Source organism: Nycticebus coucang, chromosome 11, assembly GCF_027406575.1.
Source record: "Nycticebus coucang isolate mNycCou1 chromosome 11, mNycCou1.pri, whole genome shotgun sequence".
Classification (NCBI taxonomy): Eukaryota; Metazoa; Chordata; class Mammalia; order Primates; family Lorisidae; genus Nycticebus; species Nycticebus coucang.
In genome coordinates, this window is record NC_069790.1 from 112,097,758 (window position 1) to 112,124,797 (window position 27,040).

The following is a 27,040-nucleotide window of genomic DNA, read 5'->3' on the forward strand; positions in this document are numbered from 1 at the left end:
GGAAGGGCATGGCGTTGTGGAGAGGCAAGTGGAAAGAGAAGAGAGTGTGGGGAAGCCACAGGAAATGTGGCTGGCAGGCCTGGCCAAATCAAGAATGGATTTGCACATATGTGGAATTGTTTGGATGCTACTCTGTAGGTGAAAAAAGATTAGGTGAGGGAGTTATGTGATTGGATTTGCCTTTTGGAATGACCATTTTTGTGGCCAGAGTGGGGATTTCATTGGGAGGTAGCGGAGGTTGACAAGAAAACCTATTTGACAGCTATAGCAGTGGTCTGCCTGAGCAATGATAGAAATTTGAACTGGGCCATGGCACTGGGGATAAGGAACTGACAGAGGGGATGGTTAGGAGGCCCAGCAGAACAAGAAGTGCTTTAGAGTTAGATGGAGCAGCTAGAGAAATGGGATGAAAACCAGGTGCCAAAGCAGGGGAAAATTTAAATAAGCAAATGGTTGAAAGCCTGTAAAGTACCCCTGGGTTTGCAAATTATGAGCCTCTATAACACGGCCCGTAAGGAGAACAGTTGGAAGCATCTGTTGGCAGAGAGGATCACAGTAGTTGAAGAGAAGATGAAAGGAAAAAAGTAAGATATTTCTGAACTGGGAAGAACAAATTGTAGCCTTAAACCACCTTGTCTGTAATCAGTGGGGCTTTTCTTTTTATCTCCTTTGTCTATGATTTTCACACCATATTCCTGAGGGTGAAAGACAACTCTGAAGATATGATGCCTAATAAATCTGGAATGGGGAGAATAATTGGGAAATTTGTTAATTATTCCTGCATTTAAAATTCTGTTACAGAGTCCAAATAGTGGTTTACAACGCCAATTTAAGCCTTATCGGATAAGAGGTATTGATTTAGCATGCGTCCCTGGAGAGGAATGCTAGTAAAATTCAAACATACTTGTCAATGTAAATTCAAACCCATATAGGACTGTAATCAAGGCACAGCCTATTAAGTAAATGAACACTTGAAAATGCAGAAATGGAAGATAGCAAATAATCTAAAAATTTTCTATTTGTTCAGAAGGTGAGTTTCAGAGCAGAAACAACTACTTCTTGGAAGCTGTCTGCCTGGCTTTTTGAGGTGCACCAGAGGGATATGGGAATCCCAGCTGTGGTTACCTTCTCCTGAAAAATTTTCCATCTTGTCTCCTACGGTGAGGGAATGCCATTTCTCCTGATTGAAGTCTTGACTTGCTGTTAATTTTGCATCTGCCTAGAAATCTTTTTCTTACTATTTTATTTACCATTTAGTTTTTTATCTTTCACTTTTGACATGTCTTATTGCAAAGACCAACATCTAAAATGTTTGTTGAAGAATATAAAAGATGTAAACATAAAAGATGTAAAGTTCCATCATTTTTTTATGGCTGAATATTATAAATATATACAGTTATGATTTAATTAAAAATTAATTTAAAAAATAAAATGTGGCTTGGCGCCTGTAGCACAGTTGTTACGGTGCCAGCCATGTACACCAAGGCTGGCGGGTTTGAACCCAGCTCGGGCCAGCTAAACAATAATGACAACTGCAACCAAAAAATGTCTGGGCATTGTTGTGGATGCCTGTAGTCCCAGCTACCTGGGAGGCTGAGGCAAGAGAATTGCTTAAGCCCAAGAGTTGGGGGTTGCAGTAAGCTGTGATGCCACGGCACTCTGACAAGGGCCACATAATGAGACTCTGTATAAAAATGAATAAATAAATAAAATACAATGTTTGTTGAAATCTCCCATTGTCTTCCTAAGGAAGCCACAACTTAAATTCTTAGCACTGTACTTCTTAGTATAAGAGATTTCTTACCAAATGTCACTGGAGATTTTTTTGTTGTTGTTAAGCAGGCCTGGCACGTTTATTTTTTAGAAAAGCGTTTTGTCTGGTGTCACAATGATCTTGAGATTGGAAAATTTCTAGTGCTGATCCTCTTTCCAAGTGTAATAGGGCTTGTCTGGGATGCCCAAGAATGATCCCAAGAGTTGAGCTGAGAAGGACCTGACAGCAGGGTTTGATGATTGAAAATGGCAAGTGTTGATTTACTGAAGATAGAATAATGACTCAGCAGAGTTGTTATGTTGAGCTGGATCATGCTACTGCTACTTACTGTGTACCAGCCACTGTGTGACACACTTTTACATGATGATCCTCACAACTAATGAACAACACAAAGGCTCAGGCAAATAAGCGGCTCTTCAGGGTCCTGCAATTAGTAGAGCTTAGTTCTTGGTAGTCAGAATGCCAAGTGGTTTGGGAATTGAGCCTGTCTCTAAAATTTAGAGAAATTCAATTTCCTCTTAATGTTCCTCCATAGATTTTTTTCATGACTTTGTCTACACCCTCCTCAAATTTACCTTTTTAGCCCTTGCCATCTCTTGATGTGTCCAGTTTGTTTTTATTAGTAATTTCTTTCTAACTGCCCTATATTTGTCTGTTTTAAGATTCAAGGGAGATGCCTCAGTCTGGTATTCTGGAATTTGGATTATAAATCCATTTTTTCTCTTTAAGACTTGGAAAACTTTGACAGTGTCTCCTCCTAACATTTTTACTTATCTTGTAGACTCCTAATTCGTTTAATTCATTCTTATAAAGGAGTCTTTTTTGTCTTGATAACTTTAGCTGCCTTTCACTAGATCCTTCTGATTCCATTGTCTTTACCAAGAATTGCAAGTGAAAGTAGCATTTATCATAGAATGCCATGGTCTTATTCCAAAGTATCTTAGGATGGAAGTATACAAGGCATAATACAGAGTCAATGAGGTTTGTTAGACAAGTAAATGTTCACCAATAGTGGCTGACTGTCCAAATCCAGTACAGAGAGTGAATCAGAAAGTTGGGAATGAGGGCCTGGGCTAGTCAGTATCTCTAGGCTGTCAAAAATGCATGGAAATGGTCTAATCGAAGGGGCCACATGACTTTATGCAAGGATTTAGGAGGGAGCCAAGTGAGTTGGGAATAGTTCAGAGAGCAGGGTGTAACATTAGTCAACAAGGAAGGGTCACATCAAAGGTAAGGACTCTGGGGTTCATATTTTTGTGAAGCTGGTTGTGATACAAAAGGTCAAGTTTGCCAGACTGAACAGTAAATGTACACATGTGAACACCCTCCTTTCTATTTTTTTTAAACTACACACTTCCTTTGGATTTCATCAGTTTTTCCACTAACGTCCTTTTTTTCTGTTCTAGGATGCAGTCTAGCATATTACAATGAGTTTAGAATTGTCTCATACATATAGGGTGGCCATAAAGTTTATGTGCTATTTTGAATTGCACAAGAATTTTATGGCCATCTTGTATATATTTTTAAAAGACTGAGTCTTGCTCTGTAACCAAGGCTGAAGTGCAATGGTGTTATCATAGTTCATTGCAACCTCAAACTCCTGGGCTTGAGTGATCCACCTGCTTCAGCATCTAGAGTAGTTGGGACTAAAAGTACCCACCACCGTGCCTAACTAATTATTTAATTTTTTTGTAGAGACAGAGTCTCTCTTTGTTCCCCAGGTGGGTCATGAATGAATTTCCCCATGTTGATTATCATATAGGCACACATCATATCATATATCTTCCTGAAAATTTATGTATAAATTGGATTTCTGTAAATGAAATGGTTTACATCATAAATTAACAAGATTACCAACAATATAGAGGTACACACACACACACATACACATATACATAGTGTTTTGTAATTACAGAATATATTTAAATGCATTTTTACTTTATACCCCTAAATTATCGAATATTATTATTAGTACAGAAAGGATGCTTAACAGTCATCTAAATATGCAACCCCTTTGTTTTATGGAGGATGACCCAAGGAGGTTACATGTCATTGTAGGTATAGACCTGAGAATTCAATATTATTCCTATCTAGTGTTTTTCTAGTATATTATGCCCTGATCCAAACTATTGGAACACCTGTGAAACTTCTTTCTTTAGAGACGGTGTGATAACTTAAAAGAGCCATTTAAAGGTAATCATTGATGTGGTTGAGCTGGTCTGGCCGTAGTATTATTTGAATATAGGGATGTTAGCTTCCAAGACCCTTCCCAGCTTGTGTCATTGGCTGTCCATGTGAATCTGCTCAGTGTCAGGGAGAGTTACACTTATCACTTGTCACCAAGGATGGGGGGACCCCGAGTCTTCCCAAAGCAGTGTCCTGCACAGACCTGCATAGAGGATGTGTGACTGAGTCACCATTCAAAAGAAGAGTGTGGGAAGCCCTCCAGTGTTTATTGTATGTGTATTGGTACTTGTACTATAATTAATCTGTACTAAATGTTGCTTGAAATAATCAGGCTGGGACGGGTGCTATGGCTCATGCCTGTAATCCCAGCACTCTGGGAGGATGAGGCAGGTGGATTGCCTGAGCTTAGAGTTTGAGACCAACCTGAGCAAGTATGAGACCCTGTGTGTAAAAAAATAGCCAGGTGTTGTGGTGAGCACCTGAACTCCCAGCTACTTAGGAGGCTGAGCTCAAGAGTTTGAGGTTGCTGCGAGATGATGCCACAGCACTCCATTGTAGGGCAACTGAGTGAGACTGTCTCAAAAAAAAAAAAAAAAAATCAGACCCGGTATTGGAAGTTGAAAATACTTCTATAGTACTGGGATTTTTAATGAAGTTTACTCAAAATTGAATTACACATCATTTATACTAGACAATTGGTGTAGTTCTTGGTCACTCTATATTATATCTAACTGAATAGAGTCCCTGAAGTGTTTGTTTAGTAGTTATACACTATCTCTTTTCTGATGATCTTCTGAAGTTTCCTTGGGGTCTAGTCCCAGGAATAATTCTTTATTATTTCTTTCGTTCCCTCTTTCTGTCTTTCCTCCCTCCTTCCATCTATTCCCCCTTACTTCCTCTTCCTTCCTTCTTTCTTTCATAAATTTCATAGATGGTGCAAAATGAATAATCGATCAGTTTTTTTCATTGTTGCTGATAGAACACTTACAGCAACCCTTACAGTGGTTCATCTTCAGGGAGTGAGTAGAATTTACTTAATGAGTGGACGACTCCCCACCACAGTCTTCCTATGGGTCTTATTTATGACTCCATTCTATGTCTGTCCTTTGTTTTTCCTTTTTTCTTTCTCATATAATCATAGTTTGCAGTGTCTCGGTGGAGTTTTGGTGTCATTTTGGTGTCTTATGGGATGAGACAGGGCATATCTAAGTGAATAGCAAAGTCTAGCTGCCCCTCTATCTCGTAATATAGAAATGAAGTTGAATGGCACAGACTAAGAACTCCAGCAGCTTGTAGTTATCAACATATCCTCCTCTACATTCTCACAAGCCACTTGTTTAATAATTAATTCCATTGTGGGGATTAACTTGGGCTTTTGAAGGTATGCCTTCCTCCCCCTCTCCCTCCTCCCACCCAATCTGGGCAACATCTGCTTCTCTGGTATTGCTGTGAACACGTCCCCAGACACAGACCTGTGAGCCTCCCCGTCAGTTCTGGGCTGCGCTTTGTCAGGCCTGAAGAGTTGAACTCGTTTAAGGAAGCCAACTGTTCTCTTATTATCTTTTCGTTCTCTTGTGCGTCGCTTACTTCTTTATGATGTTTACCTTACCTTTCTCCCTCTCAAGATCATTTTCCTAAGGAAAGACAAACAAATTCAGAGTTTTATCTTCTTATTGGCATCTGTGAGCATTAAATTATCTTCCCTGAGCAGTGGATTTGTCATTGTTTGCTAGTTTTCCTCCAAAACATAACTCGGAAGTCCTTTTAAAAATTTTCTAGCACTTTTTAAGCCATCAGCCCTGCTGACTGATACCCTGGCCCCTGCTATAGAGCCAGGTGCCCCCGTGTTTAGGGGTCCCCCCCATTTATCCCTGACTCCTCTGTGCTCTGGCTCTGGCAGACAGCTGTCTGGGTGATGCGTGGCCCTCTTTAGATGTCTCCACTCTTTTTTCCTCTCTGGGATTGTTTGTGATTGTTCTGAAATTTTGGCTTTCATAACCTTTCTCAAATGAAGGGTTTACTCTGTTAGACAACACAGCTGTGGGATTCCATCTATTTGTCTCTCAATAATGTTCTCAACTCATTTTTTTCCCTAAAGTTCAGGTGCCTACCCAGGACCCTGCACCATCCTTTATTGAAGTTGAAGCTTCAGTTTTGCCTGCCGGCTCCTTACCTTCTGCTGACAAAGATAAGCAGAGCTTCCCTATCCAGAAAGAAAAGAAGAAAGAGATTTAAAATGAAAGCAAAGAAAAAAGATAGAAAGAAAGAAACCCTCTTTGATGGTCTCAACCCCTGCAGTGGCTGTCTCATATCTTCCTTTCAAGTTTCTGTCCCTGTTCCTGGATGGTCCTGCCTCCTTCTCATTTGCTCCCTGTTCACTCTTTACTGGGTCTTTTGCAGACCAGCTTCTGGGCTCCTGAGGCTTTGAAGCTATGATCTCTAGTGGGTTTTTACAAAAATCTGCCCCCCACCACCCCAGGCAGCGGACACTGGGCTCTATGGGAAAGAGATGCCGCTCGCGGTGGGCTGGCTGATTCTGTCTCTCGGCCCTGTCTTCACTGCACATCCGGCTCCAGCACTTTTCGTTACCTGGCTGCTGACCCAGCTGTTCATTCAGTCCTTCTATCCTCACCTCCCCCACTGGACTGACAGGTTCTCATCCCTGCAGACTAACAGCCCTGGCTCTCTTCCCAGTTTTGTTTTCTTCTTTCCCAATTAGGCTCAATGCATCCATAGCAAACCCTAGAGAGTTCTCCTGATGGCCTGGCCCCTAGGATCTTCCTGCCTAGGGACCATTCTCTCCTCACATCCCCCTTTTATATCTGCTCAAAAATCTTCAACTACTTATATAGTTATTATACAAAAGAATAAGTCCAAAGTCTTTAGCCATCAGCTCTGATTTCAGGAAACATGTCTTTTCCAAGGCATGAGGGAGAATCGCAATGGGTTTGGGAGCACCATGTGGGAGTCTGAGTGTCTGGAGTCCAGTCCCGGCACCTTTGCTGTCCTAGAAGGTCAGCGACCTCACACAGGCTACTTAGAGCCCATAGTATCTACCTTCAGGCTTATTCAGATAACTCTGTAAAAGTGCTCAGCTCAGTGCCTGGCACATATCACAGTCATGGCCTTTGGGTGCAGTTACAGAACCCAGGCAATTCGGCTTGATTTAAAAGAAGGCCTTGGCATAGTGCACAGTGGTCATGCCTGTAATCCCAGCACTCTGGGAGGCTGAGGCAGGTAGACTGAGCACAGGAGTTCGAGACCAGCCTGAGCAAAACGAGACCCTATCTTTACTAAAACTAGCCAGGTCTTGTGGTGGGCACCTGCAGTCCCAGCTACTCGGGAGGCAGAGGCAGGAGGAGCCCAAGAGTTTGAGGTTGCCTTGAGCTTTGATGCCACAGCACTCTACTTATGGCGACTAAGTGTGACTAGGTCTCAAAAAAAAAAAAAAAAAAAGAGAGAGAAGAAAGGAAACAAAAGAAAAAGGAAAGGAGGGAGGGTAGTGTGGATGCACAGGGCTTTCGTGGGACTCCCACACCAGAAGAACAGCCCATCCTCAGTGGGCTTGGGCCCAAGATGAAGATGGATCAGGGCAGGGCTTGGTTTGGTCCCTTCTCTCCTGAGGCTACATTCCTGCTTTTCTGCCTCTGTCTCATTCTTCTCCTTTTGTGGAGTGTCTTGGCTTCGTTTTGCTCTTAGGAGGAGATGGTCTCTCTCTGTAGCTCCTGAGTTTCTACCCAGAGAGCAGCTGACCAGCAGAGAATCCACATTCCAAATTCCTGGGAGAAAGCATCTGTTGGGTTCAACTCCTGTTGTATGTTCACCTCAGTCCGGACACTGTGTTGGGGTGAGGTGTGAATGAATGGTAACTTAGAACAAATGTGGTTGGCAGAGCTGACCCTGAGGGCAGAGGCAGTTCCCTGGAATACCTAAAATTTACTACCTTCCATCTTGCATCTCCTGGGGCTTACTGTGTCCTTCTAGAAAGTCTCCACTGGGCCAAACTCAGTGGCCTCCACGTGGACGTTTATGTTCTAATTCTGAAACCACTGCCCCAGGTGTGGAATATGGGTTCCTCCTTCACATACCCACGCACACACACGGAGGCCCCTCAGCTCATGCACCACCTTCCATAAGTCAGCTGTAGTCAGATTTCTATGGCTTCATGCCATCCACAAGATAACTCTTCCTTCTTTGAATTCTGTAACACTTATCTGTTCTGCCTCCCTGCTGTCCCTGATAAGATGCCCTCAGATATTACTTCTCTTCTGGGTGGACTGTAAGCTCACAGAAGGCAGGAACCACAGCTGGTTGGTGCTCAGAGATGTTGGCTGTGAATGATGACCCAGTCTACATGCACATGGTGTCCTATACAAAGCAGTTACACTTTGTTCTGAGTCAAAGAGGCCACTTACTCAGGAGATTCCTGCCACTTACCCATGGCCAGCTGGCTCTTCCTTGATGTTAGAATTGTGTCAAGAATAGCGGTTTCCCTAATTGCTTTCTCTACCTTTTGAAAGATAAAATTGTCAGCAAGACAAGGCAGGGATCTATTTGATGTTCTACATGTAATAGAGTTAGGCCTCCAGGAGATAGCAGGATGCTCAATCTCATGGCTGTAGCCAGGTTCGGAGAACATTTGCCATCTATATTGGGAAGGTCTTATTTATTTCCTGCAGCTGGAGTAATGTTCTGCACTCGATTACCTCAACCAAATGACTTCTGGTCGTCTCTCCTATTTTAGGAGACCCTCTGGTAAATCTTTTTATGATTTCGAGGTCTTCTGACATCATCCTATAACAGATTTTTTTTTTTATAAGAAGCAGCTGGAATTCACAGACGGTACCTATCATCTGTTATTTTTAAGTAGGTTAATCCAAAATGCGTGTCTCCTTTACTGAAAGGAGAACTGGGCAGTCCTGTGGGGGAGAGAACGCACAGTGGCTGCAAAGTTCCTTTTGAAATGCTCTTTGTTGAGTAATCACACTGACTTCCTTTCTTTGTTGGAGCAAACGTACCACTCACTGTCCAGAATGAGGGAAGAAAATTGATATCAAGGGCTCACAACGCCTGCCCCAATGGGAGATGATAGAAGATGTAAAACCACCTTACTCTCCTTTTCCCCTCCACCAAGACAGTGGCAAGAACCCAATTATAGAAGAATCATTCTTCAACCCAATTATAAAGACCACTGAAAACCCTACCTTCAGTTAGTGGGAAATTTTATAAAACCCTTTGGCCACTTTCAGTTAGCAAGAAATCGTATAAAACCTTTTTGGCCGAGCTTTCTCTTTTGGGGTGAGAACATTCCCATCGTACTACAATGAAAAAAAAAAATCAGTCTTGTCCAGCCCATCATGGGGCAACCAGTATTTTGACTACTTGCATTTTGCCCTCACCTACATGTGCTTTCCTGGGGTTCTGTCCCTGGTTTGTGTATTTAATAGAGATCTTTAAATGTTTCTTCAAATATCAAAGCTCAATGCTCTTTTCCCTTTCATTATTGCCTTTTGTTATTTCATCTTGGATACACATTCCAGAAAGACAACACTCTGTTTGTTTTGTCAGGTTAAAAACAGCCATCCAGTGCCTCTCAGTGGGGAGTCTCTAAGCACCAGGCCTTACCTGTCCCCCCTGGGGCACTAATGAGTTTCCTTTCATCTATGCAAGAATTTACTTACATGTTCTATGGAGCATGGAACACTCTTCTTATTTAGAAGATTCAGAATATTTATGCATATGGAATGAAGCTGCAAAGTGATTGCATTTCTCCTTCTCTTGACCTACTCTGTCATATTTTTTGACATTATCCCTGCTTATCTCTGGTTTATTCTAATTCCACAGAAATATCTTTTCACTGTCATCTTGCCATCTTTTCTAGAAGCCCTTTATCTTGTCTAATAACCCAGACTGTAAAGAATCATTCTTCAAGCACCTTTCATCTTTGGGAACGGAGGAATGAGCTCGCCCTTGCAAGCTCATCTTCTTGGGCAGGAAAACAAGAGGGCAGCCTGCGTGATCTGCCCAGTCACTGGCTGAGTACCCTGTTCTCACATCACTAATGAACCAATATCCTTTTGGCTTCTTCCCCATATTTCAGCTTTAAATTCCCACTCCCCATCCCCTTAAGTTTGCTCTCAGATCTTTTTTATTGAGTTCTCTGGCCACTGCTCTGGGGAAAAGTTGAGCCTGCAATGCTGAGATTTCCAGGGTCATGGCAAAAGGGTCATGTGAAATAGAAACGTTATAGAGACCTGTAGGTTCACCTCAATCTCAGAGATTGTTCTATTTTTGGAGGCAAGACTTGTGAGAGTCCAAATCACTTTTATCTGGAGAGGAGGACTCATCTGGGGTTTGGGGGTACAACAAGAGTGGGGCAAAGAGTGCGATGTAGGCAGTGGCGATGGAAAGGAAGAAAAAAAAAGTCGAGACTATGGGAGAGACAAGTATGTCAGAGTTACTGGACTCACTGTCCACCTGGCTGGTCACCAAGGACTGACTGGTGCTATTTTGCATAATGGACAATGAAGGTTCTCTTTGCCTCTTTCTAATTTGTTATTGGGAGAGTAAAGGAAGGAGTGTGATTTGTTGACAATGGAAAGGTTTGATATGTAATCTTGTTATGGCTACATACCCATGGTTAGCACCTTGCCTGGTGAATCTTCATGAATCTTAATGACAGAATCTTAATCTCATTGTTCCATCACAAATGTAGGAAACCTGGAGGGTATGAGATTGTTATGTTGTTCTTTCTTTCTTGATCTTTTGATTTGGAAGGTAGCAAAGGTTCTTCTATTTGACATTTCTACTCCCTGAAGTTCTGAGGTCAGTAGAAAGAGTCTGCATGGTGGTGGGAAGAGCAGAGAATGTCCATCAGAAGACCTGGGCAGGGGTCCTGAGTTTGCTGCGTGGTAGTTGGGGGACTTTGGACAAGATTGCTTTCCTTTCTTTAAATTGTGGGTAGTGGTTCTTGCCCCACTCCAGGACACTGTAAAGATAAAAGGAATGATGTAGATAGGAATAGTCTGGAAACAGCAGATGTGGTTTACAAATATTAGTTATAAGATTGCCAGTAATTCTGGGTCCCCCTCGACCCCTGGCGATCCTAGCTCCTTGGATCCAGAAAAGATGGTGTGGCCCTTCCAAAGGAGGGTCATGTCTTTTATTGTGAGGCTCAGGATCTCAGACCCGGAGCAAGAAGCTGCGGGACACCATCTCTCTCTTTGACAGCAGCATGTGCAGGTCTGGCTGGACCACATCATTGTGGGTAAAGATATTTAACTGAAAGAAATAGAGGCAGCTAGAGGAGCTCAATCCAGGCTGTGGAGGAGCATCTGCTTCTCACCTGTTTTAAAAACATGTCCACTACACTAACTACCAATGAAGTACATGGTATGTGGGCATGACCAGCTGAGGGCATTCGTCCTGTGTAGAACCAGTCCTCTGATGCCCCAGTGTGGCTCAGTAAAAGCCAACTTGGTCTCAGGCTGCCAGGGATTTCATGTGTCTCCCATACTGGAGATCAGATTCTTTGAGAAAATACAGAAAAGAGAATAGGAAGAGATACACCCTGAGCATTATTCACCCTATCTTTGTTTCTCTCATGCAGGAAATTATAGAGAATCTCTTGCAATGATCCCCTCACCCTTTCCACCGTCAATTGTTCTAAATCATGGTAGAGTGTACCCTTGCTCTGTGCAGAGCTGTCACCTGTGAACAGACCTCAATCAAATGCAGACCATTTGAACAGGACAAGACAAATAGACAATGCCGGCACACATGCACTCACCTCCAGAGTAGGTTCTTGGTGATTTTGGGGGGCAAATCCCGGATGAGCCCCCAGATGTTGTGCCCAAGTCACGGGGTACCCCTCATAAATCACCCGAAAACCAAGTCTGATGCAAAAGCAAGAGGTGGTTTATTTACAAACCCGGGCCTGGGCTTCTCCGTTCCTGTCACAGCAGGAGAGCAGAGAAGCCCTGACAACAGAAGGAAGAGCAGTTTTAAGGATCCAGAAAGGAAAAAGGGAGGGGATAGGGGCTTAGGGACCTAAACAATGTTTGAGTTGGGCTGATTGCTTAGGGGAAAGATTTACTACTACTGGGGCCGGGTGGGTGCCATTATCGCTTGGGGCAGACATACTGGAGCTGGGGGTGGCGGAGGAAGCAGGTTGCCTATCACCTTTGGTATGCAGCTGCAAATTGAAGGCTGTGGGGCAAAGTTTGGTCAGTGAAGGCTGTGACATAAAATGGAGTTAGTTTTAACAAAATGGAGTTAACTTGGTCCTTTCACTATGATCTGACGGAACTTCTCTTGTGCATGTAGTTTTAATATCCCTGGATAGAAGGGCTGTTTGGGGGCTGCTGCCCTTGATATGGGTTTGGGATGATAAAATGGAACATGTCCTTATTTTTGGTGGATCTCCTGTGGCCTCAAGAAGCTGCCCACCTGGGAGTCGGCTTCAGTTATGATGGAGTTCTACCTCTGTGTGCTTGATTTGTTGTTCTGTAAAAGGGCTTTGATATGGGTAGAGAAGGCATTCAGATTCCAGAAATCTAAACATGGGGATGAGGGAGATGGGGGTTGTGGGAGGTCTTGTCACCCTCCAGCATGTTAGGAGAATTGAAGTTAGGGGGCAGGTGTGCAGGGAGGTGGGGAAAGAGGACCTCTCCAGTGGGCCTGGGAGGAGGGTGCTGTCCTTCCAGCCCAGAGCTCTGACCCAGCAGGTGCAGTCCATCATTTTTTTCTCACCTCTTGTCTTTTCCTGGAGTTAACTATTTCCTGGCCTGCTGTGATGTCCCCCCAAGAGGATGTCTTGTAAGGTATTCTTATTTGTGAGTAAATTTAGCTCAGGGTCTGGCAGGTCCCACATGCTCAAGGATTATTATGAGGTGCTGAGAAGAGGCAGAAGCGGCAGCTACCTGTGGAGCTGGGAGTGTTTTCTTAGCAAACAGACTTGGCCTTGCCTTTGGTTTCTGCAGGGGGCCAATTCCTCTGCTCATTCACTTTATCTTGTGTCAAGAGAGGCAATTCACAAAGCACACGGCCAAGATCAGGGAATGAAATTACAATGGGTATTTTGGCTGCCAAGCTGGAGGCAAGCGGAAGAGCTGAGAGGCACTATGAGCTCAGAAGAGAGGCTAACCTTTGTCCCACATTTCCAGAAATCTGAAGATGGTCCAGCTGCAGCCCTGTTACCATTAACCTCCTGATGCTAATGGTTGCTGGTTTGCATTCCCGTTAACCTTTCCTGGCTTGGTGTCTGCAACTGACAGCAGTGCACACATGTCTCTTCTACTTGAGGTTTCCAAAGGCAGAAAAAAATTAAATGCAACAAAACCCAAAATGTTTGTACTGCAGCCAAAAGGGAGGCAGTACTTTGAAATGGCCTTCAGGGGCAAGGGCTTTGGGAAGGAGAATTTATGCACTGATTTAACATTTTCTTTTTTAACATTTCACATTTAATATGAGAGTACAAATGATTAGGTTACATTGTTTGCATTTCTAAGGTAAAGTTCCAGGTGTAGTTGGGCCCGTCATCAGGGGGTGTGCTGTACACCCTTACCTTGTGCCCATAAGGTGAGAGCTTGCCAACCCCCTCCCTCCTCCTCCCTAGAATGTATTTGTGTTTTTCTCTCATGTGGGCATGTAGTTATTTGTTTTAACATTTCTTGTGACTCTGGGGTGTGCCAGGCACTGGACTAGGCTGGGGGATACAGCAGAGAAGAGAAGATAGTTCTTGCCCTCAGGAAGCCCTGGGCTAGACGGGCTACACGAAAGGAGCCAGCTCTCGAGTGTGCACAAGTTTATTTAAAATAGAGTTGTAGGTATCTGGGCTTCTGGAGACTTCTTTTAAAAAACTTTTCCAGATAATTTTAGATTCACACACAGTTGTAAAAAAAGAGACACGTCCCATATACCCTTCCCCCAGTGTCTCCCGGTGGTGACATCTTACCTCGCTGTGGTGCAGTCTGGCAGACGCATGAGTGTGTTAGGTGTGTTTTCTCTGCACTGCCGCCCACCCCTTCTATTCTTTCCTTCCTTTAAGTGGGTCTTCCTCATCTCGCCCCCATAGCCTTTTCCTACTGCAGGTCACTGCAGGTCTCTGCAGTCATGAAAGAGAATCATTTAATTAGTTGACAAATTCATAATACCTTGGCGACTTGGATGCTCTGAGCGTTGTTCAGGAGGGAGAGGCTTCGGTGGTGGTTCTCAGCCCTCTTTTCTTCCTCACCATTTACTTGTACATCACAGCAGCACTAGGGAAGTTGGGAATTTCAGTGTAAAAGTCATTATAATTGATATTATTACAATAGCAGTAACACGGCTGAGCCTTTGCTTTGTATGTGTTGCTGTGTTTTATCCTCAAAGCACCCCAAGGTGGCAGGTCTTGTGACCATCCCCAACAGAGGCTGAGAGGGTAAGTGACACAACTGCTGACAGCAGAGCCATGACTGTCTGACCTATAGAGCTCCTGAGTTAAAGTAGAAGGTAAGCCGAGGAAGGAATTGATGACAGTGGCCTTTCAGGAGCCCAGGCAGTGTTGTGGGAGCAATGTCAGTAGGACTGGTGTCTCTGGTACTCTTCAGAGCGCCTCTCCTCCCCTTTTTAACCCAAAGCTGGGTCTGTTTATCTTTAATAGGAACTCTGAAAGAGCAGTTCGCAGATCCAGGGTCATATATACGCAGATGAATATTAGATCGAATTCTCTAGGAGCTTATTATTAAGCTTTTGAATTTATATTAATGAGTTCCCAATCATTCTTATCTTTCTAATCTGGTGTATGTGATAATCAGAGTAGAGATTGCCTGGACTCACCAGTATTATCTCAAGGATGTCAAGGGTGACTGGGGAGGGAAATGATCTGGTAAATGAGTAAACACAGTGAAAAGGAGACCAACTCCTTATACATACTTGGGCGGTGTCCATTTGCAGATATGAACCCACGTACCAGTATCAAGAGTCTTACAGGTTTTGTTTTGTTTTGTTTTCAGTTAGAGGTTGAGTGAAGTTGACAAAGATGTTGAGAGATCATCTCATTTTATAAGCCAGGATGCTGAGCCCTCTTCTGTCCTCCCCGCAGGCTCACCTTGCTCGCTTGCACACTTGAGTGTGTAGGAACATGTGGTCTTTTGTTTGCAGGAAATGGGAGCAGGAGGCTGTTTCTCAGAGGAATGGGTGAGAGAGGCGACACTGGAAAAGATCTATTTGTGGGAAGGAGTGGTGGCCCAGAGGCGGTGGTGGCAGTAGGTGAGATTAAGACATGTTTTGGAGAAGGTCCCTTATCCACTGCCTCTTTCCCCTTAGAGAGTAAGACAGCTTCTTTGCACTTATAATGGCCTTTAGCATTTCCGCCTGCACCCATGCACTCTCCTGAGGTTGGGCTGAGCCACCACCAGATCTGCAGGCTCCCCTCATGGCTCATCAGGGTCCCTCTTTTGGGCTTTCCTTGGCCAGGCCTTGCTCCTTCCTGCTTAGCTTCCTGGGTTCTTTCTCCTTGAGGCTCCCTAACCCCCCCACCCCCCCACTCTATGCACTTGGCCTTTCCCTAAGTTCTCTGCAGAAGTTCTACCAAGGGCAGAGGAGGAGAGTGGAGGTCAGCAAATCTGGAATTCTGGTGATAGTTCTGTAAGGTGCATACTCTGACTTCTTAGTTTTAAATTTTAGTGTCAGCCACAGTTCTTTACAGAACAGTTAGGACAAGCCAGGTGGTGGCTGCTCCTGTTAGGATACCCTTCATTGTGTTGCTCCAGGTCCCCTGAATCTGTGTCTGTTGTGACCACTGCCTGCCTCGCTGGCAGGTGTCTAATCCAGCAGAAAGGCAAATGGTCCCACCAGGTTCTGTTTATCTGTCCTTAGGGCACATCCTCAGGGGACTGGCACATTCTAGAGGGAGTAGTGGTGGTCCTCAGGAAGAAAGGCTGTTCTATTTGACAAGCTCATGGTGTGGGAAAGATGAATGAGAAACAATGAGGGAGGAAGGACCTTGCACCTGATCCTCTAGAACAAGAGTCCAGGTACTCTCCTGTCCCTACCCAGCCCTGCTCACTGATGAAATAGCAGAGGAGACTGAGAAGCTTCCTTCCTCCTCGCCATGAACTTGGACCCTTTTACTACTGCTCTCCTTCTTGATTTCTTGGACCTCCTTCCCTCACCATCTGCAGTTCATTCCAGGGCCTGCAGCTAAGTGACATCCTGCAGCTGGTGTAAACTTTGATCCCTAGCAGTCAGTCACCAAGATTGCTGACCTGCACAGGTGAGCCCAGAGCCCAGCCCCAGGGGCCTGTTCTAGCCTCCCTATGTCCACCTCAGCCACCACATCTGCCCCTTATCAGGCCCCATTCGCAGCTTTCTCTCCTCTCCTATCTGTACGTACCCCTCTCCTTAATTTTATTTCCTTTCCAAGCCACAATTCTTCATCTTGTATTACATTTATATGTTTCTGGAAAATTCCTCACCTGTCTACTTCTGACTAAGCCCTCTTACCACCCTCCTTCTTTGGCTTCCAGGCTACTTTCCTGACCCGTGCAAGGTGTATCCCAACTATGGAGGAAGACTTGACTCTGCTCACGAATGCTTTGTTTCAGATTCTTCAGTGTGTGGTGGCACTGGCTCCAAAATGTGGGTACATTAGAGAGAGTGCTCTACAACCTAGGAAGGGCGCTTACATCCGAACGATCTGGGAGTATTTGGAGGAAATTGGAATTTAATTAGCGTTTCCTTTTATGCCACTGTCAATATGCTTCTGGTACATTTATGGGGTTGTGTGGGTATCCTCCAGTGACTAATTGCATGAAATTTCTCTTCTTTGTTAAACTTTAATAAACACGCACAATATAAAGTTGAAACTGGCTCTGTTGCCAAAAGTGAGATTCTTAATTTGAATAGGGACTTATTTTTCTTCTCTTTAAGAAGATGGTGGTTTCACATATTCATGTTCTTCTACTAGGTGGGTGATATTTGTAAATTTTTTTTTTTTTTTGCTCTTGCAGGAGATAACAATGAGTAATCAAAACCAGCAACACTTTCCCCTCTTTCTGTTCAGGTCCAGAAAGGTTGCCATGAGAAAAAAGAAGAGAGAATTTATATTTAGATCATTCCTATTGTGCCTGGTTTTCCAACCTCGAGCTAAGTGTGTTGAATTATACCAAGAGTAATGTTTTGTAGGTGTGTGTGAAGGCTAGGAGCAACTCCACTCCTTACCGTGTGGGAAGTGTTGGTCTCTTTTCCTGTGGTGTGTGGGACCCGTGTGTGTTCCCAGATGTCCTCCAAATCTGGCTGCCACTGAGAAATTACTTGTAACAAGCTTCAGCCCAGAAAGAAAACTCAAGGGAGCCCCAGGAGTCCTGCACCCCACACAAAGAAGAGAGAACTGAACTGAATGACAATGACCCAGTTGGCACTCCAACTACTCCTGGGGCCAAGGCTGGGATTACAGTGTCCATTTTTCTGGATGAGGGAGCCAATGCTGAGTACAGTAAAAAGTCTTAGCAGGTGTGGTTTCTAGGAACTGGGGGAAAGGAAGAATAAGCAGTTACTGTTAATGGGCATGGAGTTTCAGTTTGGGAAGACAAAAAAGTTCTGGAGATGGATGATGGTGTTGATGAATGTACTTAATGCCATTGAACTTTACACTGAACATGGTTAAGTGTTCTGTGCATTTTACCACAATGAAAACAAAGTTTTGTAACTGCTAGTCATTAATCTAAAAACATGAAGATTCAGATGAATGGATAAACAGAAAGTGGTATATCCATACAATGGAATATTAGTCAATCTTCAAAAGGTAGTAAATTCTGTACCAACATGTACCAACATGGATGAACCTTGAGGACATAAGCCAGTCACCAAAGAGCAAGTACTATGTGGTTCTTCTTATATGAGGTTCCTGGAGCACTCAGATTCATAAAGACAGAAAGTAGAATGATGGTTGCTAGTGGCTGGGGGAAGAGGGAGTTGGGAATTAGTGTTTAATGGAGATAGAGTTTTAGTTTGGGATTCTGGAGAGAGATGGTGGTGGAGGTGGTGGTGGTGGTGGTGCAACAGTATGAAGGTCCTTAATGCCTGAACTGTACATTTAAAAAATAGTTATGATGGCAAATTTTATGTTATGCATATTTTACCACAGTAGGAAAAAATATCTTGGCAGGCTGCAAGGCACCAGCAAAACTTGCCTACTCTTCCAGCCCAGAGTTCTGTCAGTGTTAACTACCTCCCTGGGAATGCAGTGTGCATGCAAGTAGACAAGTCTCTCTGTCCTGACAGATGTCCACCATTACCGCATGCCAGAGAGCAAAAAGGCAGCCTGATAGAGACTTGACTTCTGAGCACAGAAGACGCAAACAGAAATGCCAGCTCAGAAAAAGGATTAATGATTTAAATGGTCCGAGGGAAAGAAAATGCTATTAGGGCTAGCTTGGCTTACGGAGAAGGGTCCATTAATTCACATATAGGAGTTCCAGGGGGAGAAATGTTGTCCTAATTATGTCTTGGGTAATTTGGTCATTTAAATGGCTAACCAATTTGCAAGTAGGTTCTTCCTCGAGGTATCCTATCTTTATTCAGTGCTGTTCCTTCCTGCCAGGAGCCGGGCTGCTCCTTGGATGCGTGCATGGTTTGTGGGGATGTTATCCTGTCTTTGCCGATTACTACATTGCCTTGTCTTCAATCCTGTGACCTTGTAGCTTTTCTGTGGGACTAGAAATGCATCTAGCTGGAATTGTCACCTGTGTCAGCAGGATTCGTATAGCCTCCAAAGGTACAAGGCCAAATACCAAATTTGCAGCATCTTCCATGAATAGTTGTGAAGGGATTAAAAAATTATACTTCAATTAAAGGAAGATTCAGAACCTGCCCAAATCCTGTTCTTGTGGGATGCCTGCTGCAGGAGCTTGGTCCACATCCACAGCCAGGCAGGGCCCCTCTGGCCCCCCAAGGTGACTGACACATACCTGATGAGCTGTGTACTCACCAGGACCCTGTCATGAGCATCACACCCTACAGTGAGGGGAACTCATTAATTTGTAGGTGAGACTGCAGGCTTCCCTTGTTATTTTGCACAGCGTGCAGAGGGTGTATGGCCAGCTTTGGCCTCCACCACTCTTCATTGCCTGAGGGGCCAAAGACATCAAAAGTCTTAGGGTTGAGAATATGCAATGTTCTTCCCAGAGCAGGGGGAGGAAAGGAACAAAGAGTATTTATTTTCAAGGTCTCTCTTAATATTACTAATGGACCAAAGTTACCATTAACTATCTTCCAGGCACAATGCTAAGCACACAGAACATATTCCATGTAATCCTGGCAATAGCCCTGTGAGGTCTGGGGGTGATTGTCTCCATTTTATAGATGCAAGAAATGCGAGGTTCAGTGACTTGTCTCAGACCATGCCACCAGTAAATAGTAGAAACAAGATCACCGTCAGGTTTCTGGATACAGATTTCCATATTCCTTCAGCAGTGCCACAGCTGCTCAGGGATTGGTATTCCTTGCAAGAGCTAAATACCTCTGGCTGAAGGAAATCACCTTTAATACAAAAGGCTGGTGGATATGTTGTTGTATGTTGTTAGTTAGATTTTTTTTTTAAGTGCTGTATATTTCTCCTCTTCATTTCCCCACCTGTGAGATCTCACACACTCTATTATGTGTTAGTGATTAAAGATGGAGGTGGAGGAGAATGGAAAGGGTGGCTGATTGGGGTGGGCAGAGTAGCCACAGGTTGGCTGGGCTCCATTTTCTGAACCAGTTCTATGCTCTTTTGAGACAAAGGCAGTGAGTATTCTTTACTGGCTGCGTGCACTGCCTGCCACCCCCTCCTCCTTCCACCTTCTGTCCAGCATGTATGAACTTTCCTGAAGAAAGGTCTACCCTGACCTGTCTTCTCTCCTCTTGTACGTGCTCCTCTTTAGGGCTCCCATCTGTTATTTGACTTCTGCCTCCGTGACAATTGCCATGACCACCACATCTAGGTGGTTCTTATTTCTATATCACCAGCCTCAACCTCTCCCCCAATCCTCAGATCTGCTCTCCAATTCCCTGTTGTACAGTTGCTCTCAGCACTACTGCAATATCTTGATTCAGTGTGCTCCCCCACCACCTTCCCTCTCTTTCCACCCCACTCTAGTGCCACCTATCTGATCCTGTGTTGTTATTCTCTAGCCACCTCCTAATCCTGTGCTCTCCCACATCTTCTCTCTCACTTTCCATGCCCAATTTGTTGCAGGTCCTGGGACTTCTACCTTTTCAATGTCTCCTGCAGGCATCCCTTACTTTCATTCATTCAAAATCTCCTTACTCCCTCCCTGCCAAAGGCCAACTGGTTTGTGTACCTCACATGCCCCCTGGTCTGGTCCTCATGACCTTTGCCAACAGATGAGAAGAAGAACTTCTTTTCTGCTATCCCTACTTTCAATCTCTTTGTACTCCACTCCAACCTACACTCTTGCCAGAATAATGTTCCCAGAGTAAAACCCAGATCACACAAGTCCTGTCAAAAATCTTGTGGTGTGTTACCTTTTTGGCTTTCCAAACTCTGATCTGCGATTACATTTCCAGTTTCAAGTTCTGCCATCACTTCACTACATCTAAAATGGAAGGAGCAGTAAGAGCTGTAATCAGAGTATTAGTAATAGTAGTGAAACAACATCCACAAAGATAGTAGCCATTAGTCATTGAACACCTTCTGGGGGCTGAGCACTTGTCTATATTAATTGACTTAATCCTCATAACTGCCCAATGAGTAGGCACTGATATGGTAATGAACGTGCCACCTGCTTTTGCAGATTCTACTGTTAGTCGTGTCAAGATTCCCTCCTTACCTCTCGAGGTCTACATCGGTGATTCTCAACCTTCCTAATGCCACAACCCTTTAATAAAGTTCCTGTGGGTCACGACCCATGGGTTGAGAACCACTGGTCTATATCTTAACCATTTGCCAAGGTTGTCTCCTGCTGTTTTTTTGGGATGCTCTCCTGTTCATTAGGTGGGCTCTTTCTGTTTCTGTTTCTCTCTCACTGCACTCTTCATTTTCTGCTAGGAGTTGTAGGCATGTGTGTATGTGGGTTATCTTGTCTGGTTTATTGAAAGAATCTCAAGGGCATGGACTGTCTCCTCTAGGTCCATATCCACTATAGCATCTATCAAGTGCTTTATACATGTGCACAGTAGGTGCTAGAAATATTTGGTCAATTGAACTGAAGTAAAGAGGATTGAATTCACATTCCGATTTCTTGGCTGCAATTAATGTCATTCATACAGCCTAGTGCCTTCTAGCTAAAAAGCTAGATAAACCCAATCAAATCAGGAAGAATGAAGATGCTGAGCATGAACGAGAGAAAACATCCTTTCACTTCCTCATCAGTATTCAGTAATTATCTGTGCTCTTTAAAAGAAGCACCTGGGAGGAGCCTTTGTGGGGGGGGGATGCCCTTTGCTTGAGGAGAAAAGAGACGATGGATGTGTTTTTGAGCCTGTATTAATAACACACATGGGACTTGAGGTATAGCTTCATGCTGTGAGTCACAGGAAGGAAGTTCTGTATCTAGAAAAGGTGTCCCTGATATGAGTATGTCTTTCTCATGCTATGCTTAATTAACTATGAAAAATCAAGCATTATTAGTATAATTCAGTCCTCACAATTTTATTAATGTGACTAACTTTAAGTAGGAAGAGGTTGAAGGCAAAAAAAATACATGGCATGTCTATGGCCTGAAAGCCTGGGAATGTTTTGGTCTCTCTGGTCTCCTTAATTCAGCCTGTGGCACCCCACTTTGCCTTCCTCCGCAGGCCTCATCTTTGCTATATTCTACTCTCTTTGTGTCATTCCTCTGTTTAAAAAATCACAGTCTACCATGACTGCCAGTCCTGTTCTTCCAAAAATAAATCACATTTGTACCTATCTGTCACACTGCTTGGCCTTCAGGCCTCCCCTTGATTTCTTTAATCCACACTGATGCCTCTTCCACCTTTCCAAAGTTCTATAGAACATGTGGTCTGTTCCACACAATTTAGCTCTTAAGTATATTCTTGTACATTGTTACTCATTATTCATTGGGTATTTGTCTTATCTTCCAAGTGGATTAGGATCTTGTTGACGGTGGCTTCTTTATATCAGCAGCCCTTTATATCATGATGAACATATGTAATATGGATTTTCTTTGCTTTTTGATATTGATTGGTTAAATAGTGGAAAATTGAGGATGTTGGTACCTTTTTTATATGTATTTTGTTTTGAACAACAGTGGGACCGAGACTATACTTTCAGGGTCACTTCTATAGTTTGTTCTCCACTTATGAAAGCAACAAATTTTTAAAAGTTGGAAAATGTATTAGGTTAGCAAGCCTTAACTAGCATTTGTGTAATGCATACTTTTTATAAAGCATATTTTATCAATCTGTGAAGAGCACTTGTCCATGACTGGCAGGGGCTGGTGCCTGGCAGGGGATCTTGACATTGGGCTTGCAATCACTCCATGCGTCCCCTGGATGCTTCCCTCCTTAGTAAGGTTCCCCTCTTGTAGCATCTACCTCCAGCCCAACAGAAGGCTCCCATATCAGGCAGGCCCTGTCAGGGCACTTATATGCCAGAATCTGGCATTTGAGAGGCAGTGCTGGGTCTCAGGGTCACTGAACTGAGAGGCACGATTAGGGTGCACTCCTTGTTCTTTTTGGCTCTCCTGATGAGGACACAGACAAGCCTTCCTAAAAGTGAGATAAGTAGGAAGAAAACTTGCTCTCAGTTCTTTATTTTCTAGGAAGCCATCCCAGTTTCAGTGTATGGTGGTGGTACTAGGGAAGCCAACTTCCTATGTTCCAGACACCAGGCACTAAGGGCTTTATCTACATTACTTATGTAATCCACATGTTGAGTGTAAGTCTAGGAGGGTCTTTTATTTTTTTTTATTAAATCATAGCTGTGTACATTGATATGATCAGGGGGCATCATTCACTAGCTTTACAGACCATTTACCAAGTTTCACATATGCCCTTGTAAGATGCACCCCTGGTGTAATCCCACCAATCCCCTTCCCTCTACCCACCTCCCCCCTCCCTCCCCTCCCTTTCCCCCTTCCCCCTATTCTTAGGTTGTAACTGGGTTATAGCTTTCATGTGCAAACCTTAAATTAGTTTCATAGTAGGGCTGAGTACATTGGGTACTTTTTCTTCCATTCTTGAGATACTTTACTAAGAAGAATATGTTCCAGCTCCATCCATGTAAACATGAAAGAGGAGGGTCTTGAAGGTTGGTCCTATTGGTGGGGATGTGAGACCCATATATAGTAGATGATCGGTGAGTGTTTATTGAATGAGCGAATATAAGTATGGGGGTTTACTGTGATTACTGTAATGGTGATTACTGTGAATAACTTAACTTTGTAAAGCATGTTTTATATAAAGCCCTTTTCATTTACTGTCTTATGTGTTTTTATCACATTCTGCTTTAGAGATTTGATTTGTATCCCCATTTGAAACTGAAGAGACTGGGGAGCAAAGCGGAAAATAACTTGTCTAAAATCACAAATCAAATAAATGTTGGGGTCATCCAAGACTCAGAGTCAGATTCTTTGATTCTAAAGCCTAATCTTTTTCCATCTTCCAGTTGTGAAGTAAAACTCAAGCTGAAAGAAATAATTCAGACTTCTCAGACTTGACTCTGAGAAAAATCTAGTTTGCCCACAGGTGGGGCAGGAAGACACGTGGGGAATGTTGGGAATGTGTTGAATATTTTCCACCCATAGTGTTTTTTAAATAAGCAGATCTTTTTTCCCCAACACATTTTTATGTGGAATCCCAATACAAAACAAAAATGTGGCGCTGCCCTGGTTGAGGGTGGGGTTCAGGGCCTCAAACCCCAACCCAGTTGGTTTCTCCATCACTCCCCAGCAGTTCCCTACAGGACACCACATGAAAGATGCATCCAATTTAATTTTGTTATTTTAAAGATGACAATACTAAGTCCCAAAGAGGCTGCGCCATCTGCTCAAGGCTGGGCCAGGAGCTGGGACAGGAAGGGAACAGGGTCTGGTCTCTTAAATCCCCAGCCACCATTGTAATTGGACCCTTTTTGTCACATCTGTGTCCCACAATGTAGCATTACAGACTACCCTGAAAGCACAAAAATAAAACAGATATGGTGTAATCCTGATTACTAAATCCTCCGGAGGAAAACAGAAAAAATGGATCAAGTGAATTTTCTAGACGAAGGGTGCCTAGAGCTTTAGCTTGAAGTAGGAGAGGCCTTATTTTGCAGATAGGAAAAACAAAGCACTTCAACCTACACATTTTATTTTATTTTATTTTATTTTTTTGTAGAGACAGAGTCTCACTTTATTGCCCTCGGTAGAGTGCCGTGGCGTCACATCTCACAGCAACCTCCAATTCCTGGGTTTAGGCAATTCTCTTGCCTCAGCCTCCCGAGTAGCTGGGACTACAGGCGCCCACCACAATGCCTGGCTATTTTTTTTTGTTGCAGTTTGGCCGGAGCCGGGTTTGAACCCGCCACCCTCGGTATATGGGGCCAGCACCCTTACCCACTGAGACACAGGTGCTGCCCAACACATTTTTTTTTATTATAACAGTAATACATTTGCATTATAGAGTAACTTAGAAAATAGAGAGAAAATTAAAGAAGAAAATAAAAGACACCCAATTTCCCAAACCAGGAGATATCCACTCAAAGCTTGGCATAGTATATCTCTTTCCATTATTTTTCCTGTAAATAATGCAGGTATACTTAAGTAATATCAAATTGTTTTATATATTGTCTCATGTTCTGCTTTTTTGCTCTTCAACCTTATAGCATGTGTGTTTTCCATTCTCACCAGTGTACTGTTGAAAACATAATGTATCTGTTTTAATACAAAAGTAACATACGTTCATTATAGAAATTTGGAAACTATAGATAAACGCTAAGAAGAAAATAAAAATCACTGATAATCTTAATACTCAGAAATAACTATTGCTAGCATATGGGTAAACATTCTTCCAGTCTTTTTATTACATTTATTCATATATAGACATCTTTAATATGATTATGTTATGTATACTTTATTTTCCAATATGCTATATTAGGAATAGGTATTAATTGAATCTTTCCATAGTTGATGACAAACTAAAAAAAGTTTACTGATTATTTTTTATTTTTCTGTGAGTTACTGTCTGTGTCTGGTCATTTCTTATAGATTTCTTGTTGATTTAGAAGTGTTCTTTACAGATTAAAGATATTTATCTTTTCCCTTTTTGCATCTATGCAGAAATATTAAGTAATTAAGGTGTATATAATTTATTTAATCAGGCCATCATAGTAGATTGAAGTTGCTTGCAAATTTTCACTACTATAAATAATGCTACACTTAATATATTTGCAAATATGCATCATTTCTCTGGGATTGATTCAAAGAAATAGAGTTATTGGGTCTCTCTTTGCCAGAAATCTATGCAGTACCAAGTTCTCTAAACTGTTAGTATACTTGAGTATTAATATGTGTCCAATTTAATAAGAGAAAAATGAACTCCTCTTAATTTTAAATTATTTGATTACTAAAATTGTTCTTTTTTTCCGTATCTTATTATCTCTGTGTATCTGATTGCTTTGTGCATTGGCTGTTAATCCCTGACCACTTTTCACCTGCTTTTCTTTTTTTTTTTTATTCAATCATAGCTGTGTACATTGATATGATCATGGGGCATCATTCACTAGCTTTACAGACCGTTTACCAAGTTTCACATATACCCTTGTAAGATGCACCGCTGGTGTAATCCCACCAATCCCCTTCCCTCTACCCACCTCCCCTCTCCCTCCCCTCCCTTTCCCCCTTCCCCCTATTCTTAGGTTGTAACTGGGTTATAGTTTTCATGTGCAAACCCTAAATTAGTTTCATAGTAGGGCTGAGTACATTGGGTACTTTTTCTTCCATTCTTGAGATACTTTACTAAGAAGAATATGTTCCAGCTCATCCATGTAAACATGAAAGAGGTAAACTCTCCATCTTTCTTTAAGGCTGCATAATATTCCATGGTGTGCATGTACCACAATTTATTAATCCATTCATGGATCGATGGGCACTTGGGCTTCTTCCATGACTTAGCAATTATGAATTGAGCTGCAATAAACGTTCTGGTACAAATATCTTTGTTATGATGTGCTTTTTGGTCTTCTGGGTATATGCCCAGTAGAGGGATTACAGGATTGAATGGCAGATCTATTTTTAGATCTCTAAGTGTTCTCCATATCTCTTTCCAAAAGGAATGTATTAATTTGCATTCCCACCAGCAGTGCAAAAGTGTTCCCTTTTCTCCACATCCGCGCCAACATCTCTGGTCTTGGGATTTTGTGATATAGGCTAGTCTCACTGGAGTTAGATGGTATCTCAAAGTAGTTTCGATTTGCATTTCTCTGATGATTAAAGATGATGAGCATTTTTTCGTATATCTGAAGGCCACGCGCCTGTCTTCTTCAGAGAAGTTTCTCTTCAAATCCCTTGCCCAGCCTGCGATGGGATCCCTCGTTCTATTCTTGCTAATGCGTTTGAGTTCTCTGTGGATTCTGGTTATTAATCCTTTGTCAGAGACATAACCTGCAAATATCTTCTCCCATTCTGAGGGCTGTTTCCTTGCTTTACTTACTGTGTTCTTGGCTGTGCAGAAGCTTTTTAGTTTGATCAAGTCCCAGTAGTGTATTTTTTAAGCTGCTTCAATTGCCCGGGGGGTCCTCCTCATAAAATACTCACCCAGCCCGATTTCTTCAAGGGTTTTCCCTGCACTCTCCTCTGTATTTTTATAGTTTCATGTCTTAAGTTTAAATCTTTGATCCAGTGAGAGTCTATTTTAGTTAATGGTGAAAGGTGTGGGTCCAGCTTCAGTCTTCTACAGGTCGCCAGCCAGTTCACCCAGCACCATTTGTTAAATAGGGAATCTTTTCCCCACTGAATGTTTTTAATTGGCTTGTCAAAGATCGAATAATGGGAAGTAGTTGGATTCATCTCTTGGTTCTCTATTCTGTTCCAGACATCTACTTCTCTGTTTTTGTGCCAATACCATACTGTTTTGATCACTATTGATTTGTAGTATAGTCTGAGGTCTGGT

General features: G+C 42.9%; 1 protein-coding gene and 1 non-coding gene across 2 annotated transcripts in view; both read left to right on the plus strand.

The window, feature by feature from the left end:
- Positions 1-27,040, plus strand: part of TMEM178B (transmembrane protein 178B) — a 378,707-nt gene that overhangs the window by 177,467 nt on the left and 174,200 nt on the right. The window lies entirely within an intron of this gene.
- Positions 22,205-22,411, plus strand: LOC128560696 (small nucleolar RNA U3). Its single transcript, XR_008373143.1, has one exon. It is a non-coding gene; the product is annotated as a small nucleolar RNA U3 (small nucleolar RNA).